The sequence below is a fragment of the Delphinus delphis genome, chromosome 1 (assembly GCF_949987515.2).
Source record: "Delphinus delphis chromosome 1, mDelDel1.2, whole genome shotgun sequence".
Classification (NCBI taxonomy): domain Eukaryota; kingdom Metazoa; phylum Chordata; class Mammalia; order Artiodactyla; family Delphinidae; genus Delphinus; species Delphinus delphis.
Window position 1 is genome coordinate 83,323,610 of NC_082683.1, and position 17,998 is coordinate 83,341,607.

The 17,998-nt window shown below is 39.8% G+C and overlaps 1 long non-coding RNA gene across 1 annotated transcript; it reads right to left on the reverse strand.

The window, feature by feature from the left end:
• Window positions 1–5,368: 5,368 nt before the first annotated feature.
• LOC132434345 (uncharacterized) lies at window positions 5,369–17,385 on the reverse strand. The gene is made up of 3 exons (XR_009521286.1): window positions 17,209–17,385; window positions 15,018–15,084; window positions 5,369–11,529 (listed from the first exon to the last, which is right to left on the reverse strand). It is a non-coding gene; the product is annotated as an uncharacterized lncRNA (long non-coding RNA).
• Between the last annotated feature and the right edge of the window lie 613 nt (window positions 17,386–17,998).

Consider the following 17,998-nt stretch of genomic DNA (forward strand, 5'->3'; position numbering starts at 1 on the left):
TGGTGATGGAATTATCTATAGTAAAGAACCACTCCAGATTTTTCAATCAGTAGATGGATTCTCTAAGGCACTGTATCATGAAGAAAGGAATGTAAGAAGTAGCTCTGCATTGCTCTAGGGGAAAATGTGAATGATTTCTTAGCATTGTAATGAGCTAATTGTAAACACTAATTAGAATTTATATTCTAAAGAATAGAAGAGAAAATGGATGTGACATTATGTTAGTATTTTTCTTTAAAAATGACTAAAAGGAAAACTTTCATAACCTGGGACCATTCTTTTTAGAAAGGGACCTCAGGTTTTTATTAAAAATGCGAAGCCAGAAGGAAGATGTTTACACTTCATTGTCTATCCCTTTCATGACTCTCCAATCATTAGTTTCAACTCTTGAATATCCTTATCCCGGATCTAACCAAATATGTACATTTTCGGTGTTTAACCAATGCTTCAGAGACCTGCTGGAAAATCATTCAATCCTGTGTAATTGGAGCCGTCACAAATTCATGATCTCGGTCACGAATAAATAAAAAACATTTATTCTGTAGGTACCAGACACCATGCAAGGCAGAGGATACAGACAGTGAACAACACTGTTGGGGGCCTTGCCCACAGAGAGCTGGACGGGAGTAGAGAGGTAAGGAACAGGAAAGCATATGGTATGTCAAGCGACTCTGTAGGGCGTGCTTTCCCTCTTCGATCCCAGATCTCACATAGTGTTTCACACATAGTGATTCACACAATCAAAAAACATTTCACCAGCACTTACTATGTACCAGGATTTATTTCAGGCTTCAGAGATACATCAGGGAACAGGCAGGCAAGGAAGTCTGCTACCTTAGAACTTACATTCTAGCAGCTGGAAAATGGCAGTAAACAAGTCTGAAGAAAAGAAATAAATATACAAGGCAATTTCAGGTAGTCAAAAGTGCTAAGAAAGAAATAAAAGGAGAGATTGGGGGCATTTTAGAAAGTCCACTCTGTGGAGGTGACCCTTGCACTAAGACCAGGCAGAATCTGCAAGTATTGTGAAGAGTATTCTAGGCAGAGGAAAACAGCAGGTGCAAATTCCCTGAGGTGGGGATACTTTGGTGTGTTCAATAAAAAGGCAGCCAGTGTGACTGGGGCACTGTTAGGAGGAGGAGAGAGATAAGACATGGGGAGAGATAAATAGGCAGCAGACCACATTGGGCCTTTAGGCCATTGTGAAATGGTTGGCTTCTCATCATGCTTAGAATAAACATTCCAGGTTTTAAGCAATCCTGGTGAGAAATGAGGGGGGCTCATGAAGGCTTTCAAACATTTTTTTTACTACAGTCCACAAGAAGAAACATATTTTTTATGGTCACTCATTACATAAACACATATTCATAAACAAAAATTTCATGAGACAATACTCTTACCATGAGTGATGCATCCTGAGATTTTCTATTCGATTTCACTGTAAAAGAAGAAATACTGGTTGTTTGTTACCTATTAAACTGATTTCATAACTCACCAGTGGGTTGCAACTCACAGTTTGCAAAATGCTGGTTCAGACTAAAGTGCTGACAGTAGAGAAGGAGAGAAAAGAACATATTCAGGATGTATTTTTTTTTAATTAATTTATTTTTATTTTTGTCTGCGTTGGGTCTTTGTTGCTGCACGTAGGCTTTCTCTAGTTGCGCTGAGCGGGGGCTACTCTTCGTTGTGGTGCGTGGGCTTCTCATAGCAGTGGCTTCTCTTGTTGCAGAGCACGGGCTCTAGGTGCGTGGGCTTCAGTAGTTGTGGCACGTGGGCTCAGTAGTTGTGGCTCGTAGGCTGTAGAGTGCAGGCTCAGTAGTTGTGGCACACGGGCTTTGTTGCTCCTTGGCATGTGGGATCCTCCCAGACCAGGGCTCGAACCCGTGTCTTCTGCGTTGGCAGGCAGATTCTTAACCACTGCGCCACCAGGGAAGACCTCAAGGTTTATTTTAGAAGCAGAGTTGACAGTGGACATTGATAGACTTGAGGGAAAGTAAAGGGAAAAGCCTGATAAATGATGATTTTCTATGATTTTGGCTTGAACAAATGGGAGAATGGTAGTCCTGTATCATAAGATGGGGAAGACCAAGGAAGGAACATGTTTGAGGAGTAGAGGGGAAATCGGGAAATCTTCACTTAAACACTTCAAAAAACTCTGATTGTAAATGTTCTTGTGCATAAAGATCTGCAATATTAATTGCTCAAATTACAAGCTGACAATAAAACAATCTTTTTATGTAAACTCTTAAAATTAAAAACACTTTTTAAATGTTAATTTTATTTTTATCATAGAAATAAAATCTGCTTACTAAACTAAACATGAAAGAAATGTGATCCATGGTCTACCCACAAAAAAATGACCATGGTTAATTTTTTAATGTTTCCTTAATGTAATTTTCTCCATGCGTATTTTTTTGGTCATTGTCTAATCTTTCATAAAGATAATTGTTTAGGATTGGAATTATATACGCAGTTTAGAGATAATCAATGGTTTTGGAGGCAGAGAAATTTATGATCATTGATGTTTAATGAGTAGCCTTACTTTTGTAATAAAATCATTTTAATGAGGAACCCAATATTCACTCCAATGTTTTTTCAAACTTTAAAAATCCATATACATGATCACATCATAATTTATAACCAGTTTTGGATATGTGCCGATATTTGCACATCTATACTCATCCTTCCGTATCCTCAGGGGACTGGTTCCAGGACCCGCTTCAGATACCAAAATCTGAGGATGCTCATGTCCCTTATATAAAATGGCATAGTATTTGCATATAACCTACAGACACCCTCCATATACTTTAAATCATCTATTACTCATAGTACCTAATACAATGTAAATGCTATGTAAATAGTTGCTGGCCCACAGGCAAATTCAAGTTTTGCTTTTGGGGACTTTCTGGAATCCTTTGTTCTATATATTTTCAGGCTGCAGTTGGTTGGATCCATAGGTGCGGCACCTGTGGATATGAAGGGCCGACTACTACTTCACACACTCTCCAACATCCATCTTTGTTCCCACTGAGAATCCTGGCTACACAGGCTTCCAAATTTTTCAATTATAAAATAATTAAATATGCTTGTCTGAATTACATGTGCTCTCTCTGGCCTCTTTCACTTCCCATCTGATGCATCCCTTAAAAAACTACATGCTTGGGACTTCCCTGGTGGTGCAGTGGTTAAGACCCCGCCTGCCAATGCAGGGGACACAGGTTCAAGCCCTGGTCTGGGAAGATCCCACATGCCAAGGAGCAACAAGTTCATGTGCCACAACTACTGAGCCTGCGCTCTAGAGCCTGCATGCCACAACTACTGAGCCCACGCGCCACAACTACTGAAGCCTGGGCGCCCTAGAGCCTGTGCTCTGCAAGAAGAGAAACCACTGCAACGAGAAGCCCACGCACAGCAACTAGAGAAAGCCCACGTGCAGCAACGAAGACCAATGCAGCCAAAAATAAATAATAAATAAATTTTAAAAAGCTACATGCTTCTCAGCTTCTCAAATAATAAATAAATTTTAAGCTTCTCAGCTTCTCAAATAATAAATAAATTTTAAAAAGCTACATGCTTCTCAGCCTCCTCCAAGGCTCCATTCCTCTATGACACGTGATTATATCAAGCCCAGCTGGGCTTTCATACAACAAAGTGTATTTCACAGTTCTCATAAGACTGTCAGATACTGTGTTTGTGGTCATCTGAAATCCACAAAAATATTTTCTCTCAGACTCAACTGTCTGTGAAGCATTGTCCTAGGCTTTATGTAAACAAATATGAGGGCGAACAAGGCCTCTGCCCTCAAGGGGTTTATAATCTGATCTCATTGCCAAGCAGCTTTTTGAAAAGAAATTTTTTGTTTTAGAGCAATTTAACATTTACTTTAAAATTATGAAGATAATACAGAGTGCCCGTATACGCCAAACTGTTTCCCCTATTATTAACTTTTATATTAGTATGGTGCATAATTTTACAGCCAATTTAAATCATATCATTGATAAAATTTTGAATTCTGACCTTTTCACATTACAGAATATCCTAAACATTGTTTCCACTTAAAATGAACATAAATGTTGGCCAGATACTCTAGATATTACCTGTGCCAGCCACTCCCTTTATTAGATGAGGAAACAGAGGCATGGAGAGATCTTACGTGTTTTGGCAAAGGCCAGAGTAGTGTATAAAACCACAGCTGCAGGGCCTTCAGTGTCACGTGGCTGCTTCTTACCTCGCAGGGAGAAGACGTGAGGATGTAGGGGATACTTCGTGCATTCATTCAACCAAGTCACTGAGTGCCCACAGAGTATCAGAGATTATTCAGGCGGTGGGGAAAAGGTAACAAAGCTGTTCAATCCCTACCCTCCAGGAGCTGATGTGGTAAACATCTTCGAATTGAGATCACAGGGTACGAGGCTATTGAGTGTCTGCTTTACTTCAGTCAAGTGGCCAGGGGAAAAGTGTACTGGGAAATGGAAGCCGAACATAATTTCAGAGGGTTTGTGTGGTAGGATGACTAATGGTCCCCCAAAAACGTCCATGTCCTAATCCCTGGAATCTGTGAATGTGTTACCTTACATGGCAAAAGGGACTTTGCAGATGTGATTAAGGATCTTGATTATCCAGGTGGGCCCAATGTAATCACAAAAGTCCTTCTAATGGAGGGAAAGAGAGAGGCATGAGAATCAGAGAAGGGACAAGAGATGCAGCTGGCAGTGATGGGCCTCACAGGCTGGAGGCCAGGAGATGAGGAACATGGGCAGCCCCTAGAGGCTGGAAAAGGCAGAAAACAGACCCCCCCTAGAGCCTCCAGGCCTAGGCAGGAAGGCAGGCCTGCCAAAGCTTTGATTTTAGCTCTTTAAGACCCATTCTAGACTCTGACCTCCAGAACTATAAGAGAACAAATTGTGTTGCTTTAAGCCCTAAATTTGTGGTAATTTGTTACAGCATCAATAGAAACTAATAAAGCTGCTAACTTGGCTGTGTAGAGGCTACTTTTTATACAAGAAAAGGTTATTAAGATTATAGATTATTAGACTCTAAGTTTCATCTCTGCTCTATCTAATCCAATAACCTCATCTTTTTAATGGAAAATAATGATGAGAAAAAAAAAGTATTGCCAAACATTTATTTATTCAAACTGATTATATAACTTTCGATTAGAAACTATAATGTAGGGCTTCCCTGGTGGCGCAGCGGTTGAGAATCCACCTGCCGATGCAGGGGACACGGGTTCTTGCCCCGGTCTGGGAAGATCCCACATGCCACGGAGCGGCTGGACCCGTGAGCCATGGAGGCTGAGCCTGCGCGTCCGGAGCCTGTGCTCCACAACGGGAGAGGCCACAACAGTGAGAGGCCTGCGTACCGCAAAAAAAGAAAACAAGAAACTATAATGTAGCAGCACGATTCATAATAGCCTTAAACTGGAAACAACCCAAATTCATCAATAATAGAATGGAAAACCAACTGTTATATATTCCCATAATGGAATATTACACGGCAATGAGAATGTATGAACTACAATTACAAGCAAATATGGATGAATTACATGAACTCATGCTATTTTTGAGCAAAAGAAGTTCAATACAAATAGTGAATACCATATGATTCTGTTTACATAAAGTTCAAAAACAGGCAAAAGCGATCTGTGATGTTAAAAGTTACATTGATCCCAATCTGTTACTGAAACTCTAACACCTCTGTGAAAATTATATAATTCAAACTTACAGCAATAGTTTCAAAACTATATTTCAAAAACATGACAATTGTAATCATTGTATCCAAAACAAATATCAAAAAATATTGACAAGACAAGACAAATGGTTAACATGGTAAGGTGCAAAAGTATTAAATGATGAGCGAAATTTAAAAAAAACAGTTACACTGGAGAAGGGTGAGGGTAATGACGAGGCAGGGCAGGATGGAGGCTCCTGGGACGCTGGCCATGTTCTGTTTCTTGATCTCAGTGCTGGTTACATGAATGAGTTTACTTTGTGAAACCTCATATGATTTGTACAAACTTCTGTATGCTGCACATCAATGAAAAGATTGCTTAAAATAAAACTATATGAGTGTGTGGCCCCAATGGTTGTTTTAACATTGGGGTTGTGGCCCCAATGGTTGTTTAGCTTGATATAAAGACTAAGAGCCTTTAGAGGGAAAATAATGAGCAAACTCCGCCTCTGGGCCCTTCTTGGATTCATTGCCCAAAAACAAAGCCAACAGCCCTCCCTGGCTTTAGAATATTAGATTTAAGATTTGTCCTAAAACATTTGAAACACTTGCTTTGTGCTGCACTTATTAAACTCTCTCCCCAACTTCCCCCAGAACACTTTATTTCCAAGCTGGTGTTTAAAAATATTATTTAATTATTGGTAAGTAGGCTGGAAGGAAAGTCTTTAATAAGTTAATGATAAATAACAATTGCCTAATTATGATTCTGTGGAAGAACGAGGCTTTCTGGTGTGCTTGGAATTTTATCTACTCTGGGCACCCCTTATTTTGAGCAGGCTGCTGGTGGAATGCTAAGCCTGGAGTCTGACTAAATGACCCTTCACGCTCAGTATCGTGGGGGAAGAATTTGTACAAGGCTGTTGAGTTCATTTAAAGAATGGTGAACAATTTAAATTTAAATACTAAACCATCTGTAAATTAAATGGTTTAAATAATAAGCATTTAAATAATAGATATCCTTTAGATGCCATGGAAAAAGATAATTTCCTATAACAAATATGATTTCTAAGATGTGCGGTCCTGACATAATTTTTGATTGCCTGTAAGAATCAAAATTTTGTAGTTAATAGTTGAATATCTTGGGGGAACTTCTTGCTCTTCAGCAAACATTAAGGAGAACTGGCAATTAAATTTAAGTAAGTCTTTACCCCTCCAGGTTAGTGTTCCTTGTTTATTCTGTTCTTGAGGTTGCTGCAGTGTGAGTGCTTCCAACATTCTCTTATCTTTGCTAAGGAGGAGGAGAGCCAGTGTTTGGAATTCTCGAAGTACTTATAGCAACAAGACTATTTCTGCACAAGGTTCATTATCAAATGCCATTGTGACCTCCAACATTAATTTTACCTAAAGCTGAAAGAAATTTTGGAGGGTGCTTGTAATTTTATGTCACAATTTTAAGGGAGCCCAAATCCTAAAGTTGAATATGGACTTAATGCAGTTTATTTTTGGTAACTAACTTCCTACCAAAAAAAAAAAAAAAGAAATGAGTGAAAGTTGGTGCTCAATTCTGGTGGAGAATACTAACAACAACAAGGGCAACAACCACATCACCTTAAAAACATAAATCAAAAGAAAATAATATATAAAAACCACAGTGCTATCTGGGTAGCTAAAAAAGAGAAAATATCGATGCCCTTAATTTTAATTCAAAGCTGGCAACATTTTTATGTCAAATTAGTCAAGTAATAAAAAATATGATTTAATGTACTACTTTATCCATACTAGTACTTATGTTAAAAAATTAGTTGGGAGAAATTTGTGACAATGATGTGAGATATTAGAGAACAAAGGAGACAAACGAATACAGGAACATATCATGGACTGCATAAAATTTATACATTTTAATTTAAAAAATATTTTCCTATCTTCTCCTCATTGTTAAAGTCCTAAAATACTCATCGATAATCTAGTGTAAGAGCTTTTGAAATAAGATTGCTTTCCTTCCTTCTATCCTTTCTCTCCTTCAACAGTGAGTGAGGTATAGTACCTGACTCAGGTTCTTCTCAATTTGCATACAAAATATCAAGGATTTTATTCAAATGCAGATTTTCATTCAGTAGGTCTGGGGTTGATCCTGGGTTGGTCCTGGGGTTGATTAGAATCTGTGCTTCTAATAAGCTTCTAGGTGATGCCAATGCTGTTGCACCTTGTACCACAATTTGAGTACCAAGGATTGGAGAGAACAGCCAATCCTCAAAGAGTTCATAGTCTAGTTACAGCCATTTCCATTTTCCACTATAGTTCAAAAAGTTTTAGCTTATTTTTCAGATTATGTATACAGCCCAGATGGCATCAAGGAGCTTCTTCCTCCTCTCAAGATCTAGATAAAATTAGATCAAAACACATCCCTAATTCTCTAGCCTCTGAAAACCCGAAGACTTTCCCACAATTTATGGAATGAGCCCAGAGACGAAACTTGGACCTTTTCCAATTTCCACAAAAAATCCACCTGCACAAGAATGTTGTCATTCGTAGAGAACATTTTGTAGGCATTGTCCGTTTATAGAGATGGGAGAAGACAAAGGGAGAGTTGACCTAACACTAGTACAAACACTCTGAAAGGGACTACTGGCTCCTGCTTCCACAGGATTAGTTCTGCGTCTGGATCGTCTCACTACTTGAAGTGCCGTGTTCATCCTGCACTGTGTGCTGTAAGTGTCACCCATAAGCTCATGCTTCATGAGGGAGGGAGCCGGTATTTGAGCTGTATCTGATCAGACACCTATTTAGAACTCTCCTTTAAACAAACAAGCTAAAAACTTTCTTCTGTTTGGATGGATTCAGGAAGCTCCATTGTTTAGTATAAATGTTTAATATGTAATAAAATTAAATACAGGCACATCTTGTTCTATTGTGCTTCAATTTTTTTGCACTTGCAGATACTGCGTTTTTTACAAATTGAAAGTTTCTGGAAACCCTGTGTCAAGCAATTTTCTATCGGTACCATTTTTCCAACAGCATTTGCTCACTTTGTGTCTCTGTGTCCCATTTTGGTAAGTCTCACAATATTTCAAACTTTTTCCTCGTTATAGTTGTTATAGTGATCTTTGATGTTTGATGTGATCTTTGATGTTCCTATTGCAAAAAGATTATGACTCACTGAAGGCTCAAATGATGGTTTAGCATTTTTTAGCAATAAAGTATTTTAAAATTAAGATATGTACATTTTTTACACATAATGCTATTGCACACTTAATAGACTACAGCATGGTATAAACATAACTTTTATATGCACTGAGAAATGAAAAAAATTTGTGTGACTCGCTTTATTGCAATATTTATTTCATTATGATGGTCTGGAACTGAACTGACAATATCTCCAAGATATGCTGTTAATATTAAAAAAACAGTGAAATGATAAGACTAATAGACAACATAAAGCAATGCTTAATTAGTTGGTAAATGCTGGATCTATACCAATGGACAGGTCAAACATCAGGTGTTCGTAACTTCTTGTCATTCTTAGAGTCACATAAGCACATAAGCAATAATATAAATACGTTTAGTATTTTACTTAGATATAGGAAAAAATATTGCCAATGCCCTCCTGCCAAAGACCACCAGGAACATACTTGTGGTTGAACAAGGAAGGTGGGTTTATTACTCATGGCAGAAAGGAAGAATGTACACCACGGGGAACTGTGCATCTCAGTAAGATGGTGTTAGAAAGGGTTTATTGTAGGACTGGGGTTCGGGTTAAGTGATTTCAGGAGAGTTTGAGGAAGTGGGGCTTTGCTTAGCATTAAATGTCAGAAAACAGGTAATTCTATGATTGAGTATGATTAATAAATCTTAACTCAAAGGAGAGAAGACTAGTTGGAGGCTAGCCTGTAATGGGTAAAGAAGCAGCAGTCACTCATATCAGCCAGGATAGGAGGATGTTTGGCCATTTTTGTGGTTTGGACACTGTTCATGTTATGTCTCTGTGCAGACATGTTTATGGAGTGGCCTTGTTTTTGTCCTGACCCATCACAGTCAAAGAGCAGCCTTGTCTCTTGCTGATGGTCTGTGAAACTGTTTGTGTTCAACAGTAGAGTCTTAAGGCATAGCTGATAGTAGCAGGCCAGCTCCTGGAGGTTGAGAGCTGCTTTTCTTTTTCTCAATAAGTTTTAGAAGCAAAATATCATTAGCCTTGCTTTTTTTCTCAGAGCAGTGTAACATGGAACACTGTTTCAGATACACTACTTTGAACAATAGGAAAATAAATGATGAGTTTTAAGCTGTAGAGTAACATGATGTTTTAGAATCACATGTGGAGAATGGACTGTGGTGGATGGACTGGAGGGGGAAGACTAAAAGGCAGGAGCAAAAGTTAATGTTTATTCATTTATTTATTCATCAAATTATTAGATACCTACTGAGTGCTAGGCACTGTGCTGGACTTTGGGGCTGCCATGGTGAATGAGACAACCCCTCCCTCAGGAGCCCACAGTCTCCCAAGGACGATAAACAAGAACCGGGTACAGCGTGATAAGCACTGTGATAGGACATCTCACAAGAGAGGCCGCTAATCCTGACTTGGGACGTGAAGGAAGCCTTCTGGAGAAACCAATTATGAGTTGGAAAAGACAGATGCACACAGTGGGAAAATGGGAAGCATGTTTCAAATTGAGGAATTAGCATGCTTGGGGAAGTGTAAGACATCAAGAGGCAATTGCAAAGTCCAGGCAAGAAGAAGTGAGGGTCTGGATTAGTGCAAAGAAGGTGGCGAACAAGAGAAGGTGGTAAGAAGAGGAGAGATTAGATGTGGGAGGTGATGGAAAGGAGGCAACTAAGAAGAATCCCATATTTCTGTTTGGAGTAATGCCACTAGTAAGGGTAGGGGAATATGTTTTTTATGGGTGTGTGGGTGCACTTTGGGGAAGTACAATCATTTGTGGACAGGCTGCATTTGCAGTCCTATGGAACACCCAGATGAAGTTAAGGAGGCAGTTGGAGGTAATACATAGCTCAGAATCCTTTTTTCTAGATAGAGATATGGGAGACATTGGATAAAGGAGGTAATAAAGATACAGACTGGATGGAATTATCCAGGTGGAGTACAAAATTTTCAAAAATAGCAATATTTAAGGGTTAGGTAGAGTGAGCAGAACTTGTGTGGCTGGTGTGAACTTCAGAAATTTAGGGTACAAATATGATCACATCTTTTGTTTAACAAATTGACTGAGTCCATATTAGCAAGGTTTCATAATTTCCTTCCTCAAAAATGTCCATTAATGGCAGGTACTGATTCAGCCCAAGGATTGGGAGCTTTGTTGGTCAGTCTTCTTCCAAGCGTCAGGTGGAGAGAGCACTGGAGCCTGGTAAGTCCATTGCCTTTGTTTCTTGAGTCCACAGGGTATTACCATTGAAGACTAATCCTGCAGTTTGATGGATGGTGTTGGGATGCCCTTGCTGGCCTGTTAGATGACTGTGCAGACCACAGCGGTGGGTATTAGGGTCACAGCTACCCTTAATTCACACTTATGCGCAGCAATTTTCCCCCAACATGCAACAGCAATGGCAGGATGGTTGGGGAGGTAATTCTGCCACTGTGTGCTGAAAACAATGTACCCACCTTCCACCCCCATGAATTCTGGGGTCTTTGTGCTGCTGTATCTTATTTTCCTGGTATATTCAGCTCTTGGAATCCTTGGTCACTTCTCCCCTAGCAGACTTTCCTCAGGACTCCTTGATGGATCCTTAACAGGCTTCCCTGACGTTGAACCATGGAGTCTGGAGTTTGGGGCTCTGATGTCTTTTCCTCAAGCAGGCCTTCAGTTCCTTGTAGGGACTGAGTCACCTCCTCCCCAGTGTCTAGTTCTGCACACCAATGGGAGAGACAGTTTTTGCTAAGACAAAAAAGTAAGTCATGCATGTCTACTTGCCCTATATCTGCACAACTAAATGACCCTTCTCCAGACCAAGAAGCTCAAGTTCTATCAGATTTAAAAAGAGATCAGCTTGGTGCTTTGTGACCACCTAGAGGGGTGGGATAGGGAGGGTGGGAGGGAGATGCAAGTGGGAGGGGATATGGGGATATATGTATATGTATAGCTGATTCACTTTGTTGTACAGCAGAAACTAACACACCATTGCAAAGCAATTATAGTCCAATAAAGACGTTAAAAAAAAAATAGTGGAGGGTGGATAGGCAGCTTTTTTAGCCAAGGAGAAGGAAAGTTAAGAGAACAGGAGAGACTGTGGCAAGGAAACTGGGAGTTATAAAGAAGTGAGTGATCAATACTTTCAATCTTTATCAGATTAAATAAGTGAAAACTGAGAAGCATCCACTGAATTTCTACTTGGAGTTATGGCTGGCTAGTCACATGACTGCAGTGGTTTGAAGAGTGAATGAAAGGTGGAGTAGAGGCGGTAAGTCTACACTCTTCTTACAAGAACCTTGGCTGTGAAACCAAAGTAGGATAAAGTAGGGGTGGTGGTGATGTAGGAGGTGGGCTTCCTGAGAACCAGCAAGGGTAGCTCCGAGGAATTCCAGCCTCATCTTATCTGCTTCTTTAGGAATTTTGAATTAACTGAAGGCCTGGTGTAGTGCGATCACCTACTGAAGTGTCAAAATGATAAATGAGTTATTTTCTTAAAATAAACTTCATTCTTTAGAACAATTTCAGATTGATAAAAAAAAAGATTGCAAAGATAGTACAGAAGTTTTCCATGTACCTCACAAGATTTCCCCTATTATTAACATCTTTCGTTAGTATTGGTATATTTGTTACAATTAATGAACCAGTGTTCGTACATTATTATTAACTAAAGTTCCTACAATATTCAGATTTCCTTAGCGTCTACCTGATATTTTTTTGTTGTTACAGGCTCCCATCCAAGATACATAACATTTAGTCATCATGTCTCCTTAGACTTCTCTTGGCTTTGACAATTTCTCAGACTTCCCTAGATTTTGATGACCGCAACCATTTTGAGCAGTACTGGTCAGGGTATTTTTTTGTAGAATGCCCCTCAACTGGGATTTGTCTAATGCTTTTCATGATTAGACTAGGGTTGTGAGTTTTGGAGGGGAAGACCCCAGAATGCCGGTTTTTGTTTTTTTGTTTTTCTTTTTTTTAAGGCAAGTAAAGCCGGCAGACCGAGAAGATGGCAGACTGGTGCCTCTGAGAAACCATGTTATCGGGGTTTGGATGCCAGTTTCTTTTATAGCACAGAGAGGGGGAGGAGATGAGGAAGTAAAGTAAAAAGGCCAGAAGTTTTGCAAATATCCCCTGGAATGGCCAGCCTCAGGGAGGGGATGTGTTAATATCTTCTTTCTTGAAGCCATCCACAGGTGGGTGGGGTCGGATCCTCTCCCTGTGAGCTGAACAAAGGCACTTTAACATTCAGGCAGAGGGGCAGGGTTCCCTGAGGCAGGCCATTATGTATGATTAAAATAACAAGAGCAACGAAAAGGAAAGGTTAAAGTCAAAGAAACAGATTGAACATGGAGTCTGATTTAGCTCTTTCCTGTTACAATTCCCCACTGTCAATGTCCATTCCACAATCTTGTGGAAAAAAGGGTGACAACGTTTTAACTCTTCCGTCTGATGGATCTTTCTGGGAGTGTCCACCGTCGGGTGTCAGTGATCCAAATGTTGAGATTCGTGTTACACTTTGGAAGTGTCTACTTTATGCCTGTAGAGTTGAAAATATTTATAACCTAAAAGTTGAGAGTTATCAGGAATTTTGAGGTCTTCAAGCCCAGGAGGCCACATCTCAAGTTAAGGAATTTAGCATTTTTCTATGTATGGGAAGATGCAAGAGTCTGGGCTCACTGAAATCATTTCTTTGATATGCACCACAGCTATCTGGGGCCTGTATCCTGGATTTTCATATCTTGAGTTTCCTCAGAGCTCACCATAGGGAGTGGCTGCAGTCTGATGGCTGCTAGATGGCAGGTATTCTTCTCCTTCCTGCATTTCCTCAGGGCTCACCGGCTCAGGTTGGAGGGCTGCGATCGCTGATGACTGATCCTCTCCTCTTGGTCACGAATTTGACCAATAGTTGGGAGACATTTCATGATCAAATTTTGTCCCACTGTGCTGGGAGGCTCATCGCAGGTCAGGCGAAAATTCTTGATATGCCACTCCAAGTGCTAATTTTTGGATTAGGCCCTATTGATAATTAAAGATTCTCTGGATCCTCTGTTTAATTATGATCCAGGAGACATTTTCCCTTGTTGCTTCTTCCCATACCTAGAATCGCATTATTACAATTATGTTATAAAAGTGATCTATTTCCTTAAGATGTTTAGCCATAGAAGTTTTGTTGGAGGCCTGGTTACACACTTGGTACTGCAAGAGACAACACTCATAAAATAGACAGGATATAAGTAATGCAGCTAGTAACATTGACAAAGACACAGTGCAGCAGGGAGATACAAAGCACACACAATTTGGAAATAAAGAACTAATTAAAACAATGATTAGCATAGTATGAAGTCCACAGGAGAGCCAGCTGGAGAAAACAAATTCTGGCAGGGTCAGGTAGAGAGAAAAAGATAAACATTTCCTCTTTGTTTACAAAGGCATACTTTATCAACTGTTGTAGGTCACAGCATAAGAGAAAAGATTTTTCCGAAAAACAAAGATTAAAGCCAGAATATTTCCCAAAGTCATAAAATTATAAATCATGTTTACCAGTTCATTCATTCCCACGTAATTAATTCCCATTGATCTGGATGAAATAATCAGGTTTCCCTTTAGTTTTGTCATTTGTTACCCAGTCCAGTGATATTATCTAAAGGCTATCAGAAACTTATATTTGTTAAAAAGTTCCTTTTTATCAGTCTTCTTGAAGAATCTTCATTTTGTAAAAGCATCAGGACAAAAAACTTAAAATAGCATGGTTAAAGATTTGAGTACAATGTAATTTTGGATATAACATTTTAGAATAACTAGTATTATGATTGATAACATATCAGGACATATCAAATGTTAGGGATTCCATATAAAATTTGGAATATCTATATAAATGACATTTATCCATACTCTGTAATCTAAGGTTCATCTCCAGTCACTTGACAATGTTTTTGAAGTAATTTAACATACGAAATAAACTTAGTTTGACATCTCTCTCTGAGATGTTTCAGAGATGTTCTTTCGAAGTATACCGGGGTCAGATGGAGGCTAAAAAGCTTTAGTCAGATTTTGATATTTGGGAATTTTGTTAAAAATATCAGAAAGGTTTCAAAATACAACAGGATCGTAGGTCACTGTGAAAGAGTACTTATTCATTTAACCAAAGTCACAAAACGATTAAAAGAAAACAAATATGGATCACTTAAGGGCACAGAAACTTACATAATCTGTTATCGAAAGAAGCACTTCTAACACAGAGAGATCAAACTCCAGTCTTGTATTAGCTTATCTAAAAAAAGAAAAAAAATCCATTTACTTAGTTAACATCAATCTTAGTTAATCCTGATCATGTACAAAACTTTCTCAGCAAAATGTAATTCCATTCCTCATACATTCTTAACTGAAAACACACATTCTACCGTACTGAAATGTTTTATTAGTTTCAGTAGCTTTAATTATATATTTAAATTAGAATCCCCAACTCTTGAAAACCTTAATTTCTAGTGACAACCAAGAGGCAAGTAATAGTTACCAAAATCTGGAGAACCTATTTTAGATGATTTTTAGAACACAATTATTCTTATAGTTTACCTAAAATCTCTTATTTTTATTTACTTTAAAGTTTCATCATATCAAGTTATTTTTCTTGCTGACAAATTTGCAACAAATCTAACAAGATTTCATTTAACTTCTATTAAACCTAGGTGCAGTGAAAGTACTATACTTAATGTTGATGGCTCTAAGGACATGTCTCTATTAATTAGATCAACAAACTTAAACATGAATACCAGGCATTAATTTAATACTAAATATTTCCCAGTTCACATGAACCTGAAACTCATTTAGCTTAATTTCTCTTGTATTTAGAATTGTTTGGTTTGTAAGCACTTTTCTTTAAGCCAATTAAATAGAGCTCATTTACAGACTAACCTCAGCAATGTTACCCAAAGACAAAAACACATACAAACACACAAACAGACATCATAGTTCTCATTTCAAAATTCCAGCCCAAGTCAGGTACAGCAATGTAAACCCCATCAATTTACAAAAGAGGTTGGATTAAAGTTGGGTTTCTGGCAGATGGAAAAAATTAAGCTCACTTGTTCAGATGGTTAAACCCTTTCTACTAATACTTATGGAAAACAAGTCAAGTTCTAAATTACTTTTTATTTAGTACCCTCTTTTTCAAAATTTGCATTTTAAAAAGATGGCAGAAATAAGTGTTTTTGAGAAGACCAGTTAGGACATTGTATCTCAAAGATATAGGCAAGTTTCTCCTAGGATGACTTTGTTTCCCCTTTGTTTAATATTTATAAGTCTCTTAAGATCACCCGTATTTATTAGAAAATCAATCACCTTGTTCCCCACTGTCAATGTTGCCTGCGGCTCCTGTGGGAAAATCAGAATCGGATGCCTTAAGTCCAAGGGAGTCCCCTGGCCTTTTACAGGATATCGGGGCACGGGAAATTGCCCTGCTGCAGAAGTGGCCCCGGTCCAAATTGGGTGCCCTGTTGGGTCTTAGATGGTGATACTAAACCAGGTCCCTGTGTCCTGGGGGTTACCATAGAAACTTGTATTTGATCCCCACAGGTAGGGGAAACAGGAGGTGGTGAATCTGTTGGCGGCACGGGGTGGGAGGGGGCGGGGTCAGTTGGAACAGCTGCCGGTGCAGCCTGCTCGGCCACTGGGGAGATGAACAGGCTGGGTTGGGGGGTTAAGTTTTGAAATAACATGTCCCCACTCGCATTTTCTTTTTCTTTTCCCTTGTAGAACAGGTTTCCCTTTGTGTTTCCTTTCAGACCACTGCACCATAAGGTGGCAGCCCTCTGACTCCTTTTCCTCCTGATGCAATAGCATAAATGCTCCACATATGGAATCTCATCTCTTTTCCCTGCTCTTTTGCAGAACATTTCTAACTGCGAGATTGTATAATAATTGAGTGAGCCATTCAGGGGCCATCGTTCTTCTGATCCTAACATATATTGGGTCCACATCTTATTACAATAGTATATCATGTCTTTCTTAGTTATAGGCTCACGGCTATGTTTTGCCCATTTATCTAATATATTCCCCAAAGGCCTCTCCTTAGGGATAGATGGAGTATTTTCCACCTTTAAAAGTTTGATAACACCAAGACACAAAAGACGCAGACAAATTCCAACACAAAAGGCACAAATTCTAGCCTCGATGCACACAAAACCAAGACAAAACCAATGAACTAGTTCCCAGATCGGGTAGACTTACCCTACAAAACCAACGAACTAGTTCCCAGCGAACCAGTTCCCAGGATCAGGTAGAGTCCAACAATTACCCCCTCCAACAGGGTACCCCAACCAGATTGGTTTGGTCCGTAAAGGAAAAGCCCAGATTATGGGGGGAATACGTTCCCGGCATGCACGCCGGTTCGACTTACCCTCCAGAATCAAATCGAGTCCATCGACTCATAGCCACAAACTGAAGTTTGTCGGTTCCTTGCTTCAACTGCCAAGCTCTGGGGTAGCCAGTGCCGCTGCAGGGAACTTTGGAGGGAAGATCCTCAGGACAAATGGTCCTGGCAGCTGCTAGGGCCTTGCCCCAGTATTCCCCTGACCGGGGCCAGTTAGCCAGGAGCAGCAAGGCTCCTGGCTGGCTAAGCCGAATTTGTTACTGAGTCCAAGCTCCCTCTGCTGGCCGCACGATAGACCAGTGAATCGGAGACAAGGTGTTGAGGCAAGGAGCAGGACTTTATTTGGAAAGCTGGCAGACCGGGAAGATCTGCGAGTCTCTGAAAAACCATCTTGCAGAATGCCATGTTAATCACATCATGTCAAAGGTACATACCATTAATGTGACTTATCACTTTTTTTTAATACATTTATTTATTTTTGGCTGTGTTGGGTCTTTGTTGCTGCGCGCGGGCTTCCTCTAGTTGCAGCGAGCAGGGCCTACTCTTCTTTGCAGCCTTCTCACTGCGGTGGCTTCTCTCGTTGTGGAACATGGGCTCCAGGCGTGTGGGCTTCAGTAGTTGTGGCACGCAGGCTCAGTAGTTGTGTCTCATGGGCTCTCGAGCACAGGCTCAGTAGCTGTGGTGCATGGGCTTAGTTGCTCCGCGACCTGTGGGATCTTCCCAGACCAGGGATCGAACCCGTGTCCCCTGCATTGGCAGGCAGATTCTCAACCACCGGGCCACCAGAGAAGCCCGACTTATCACTTTTGATTTTGAC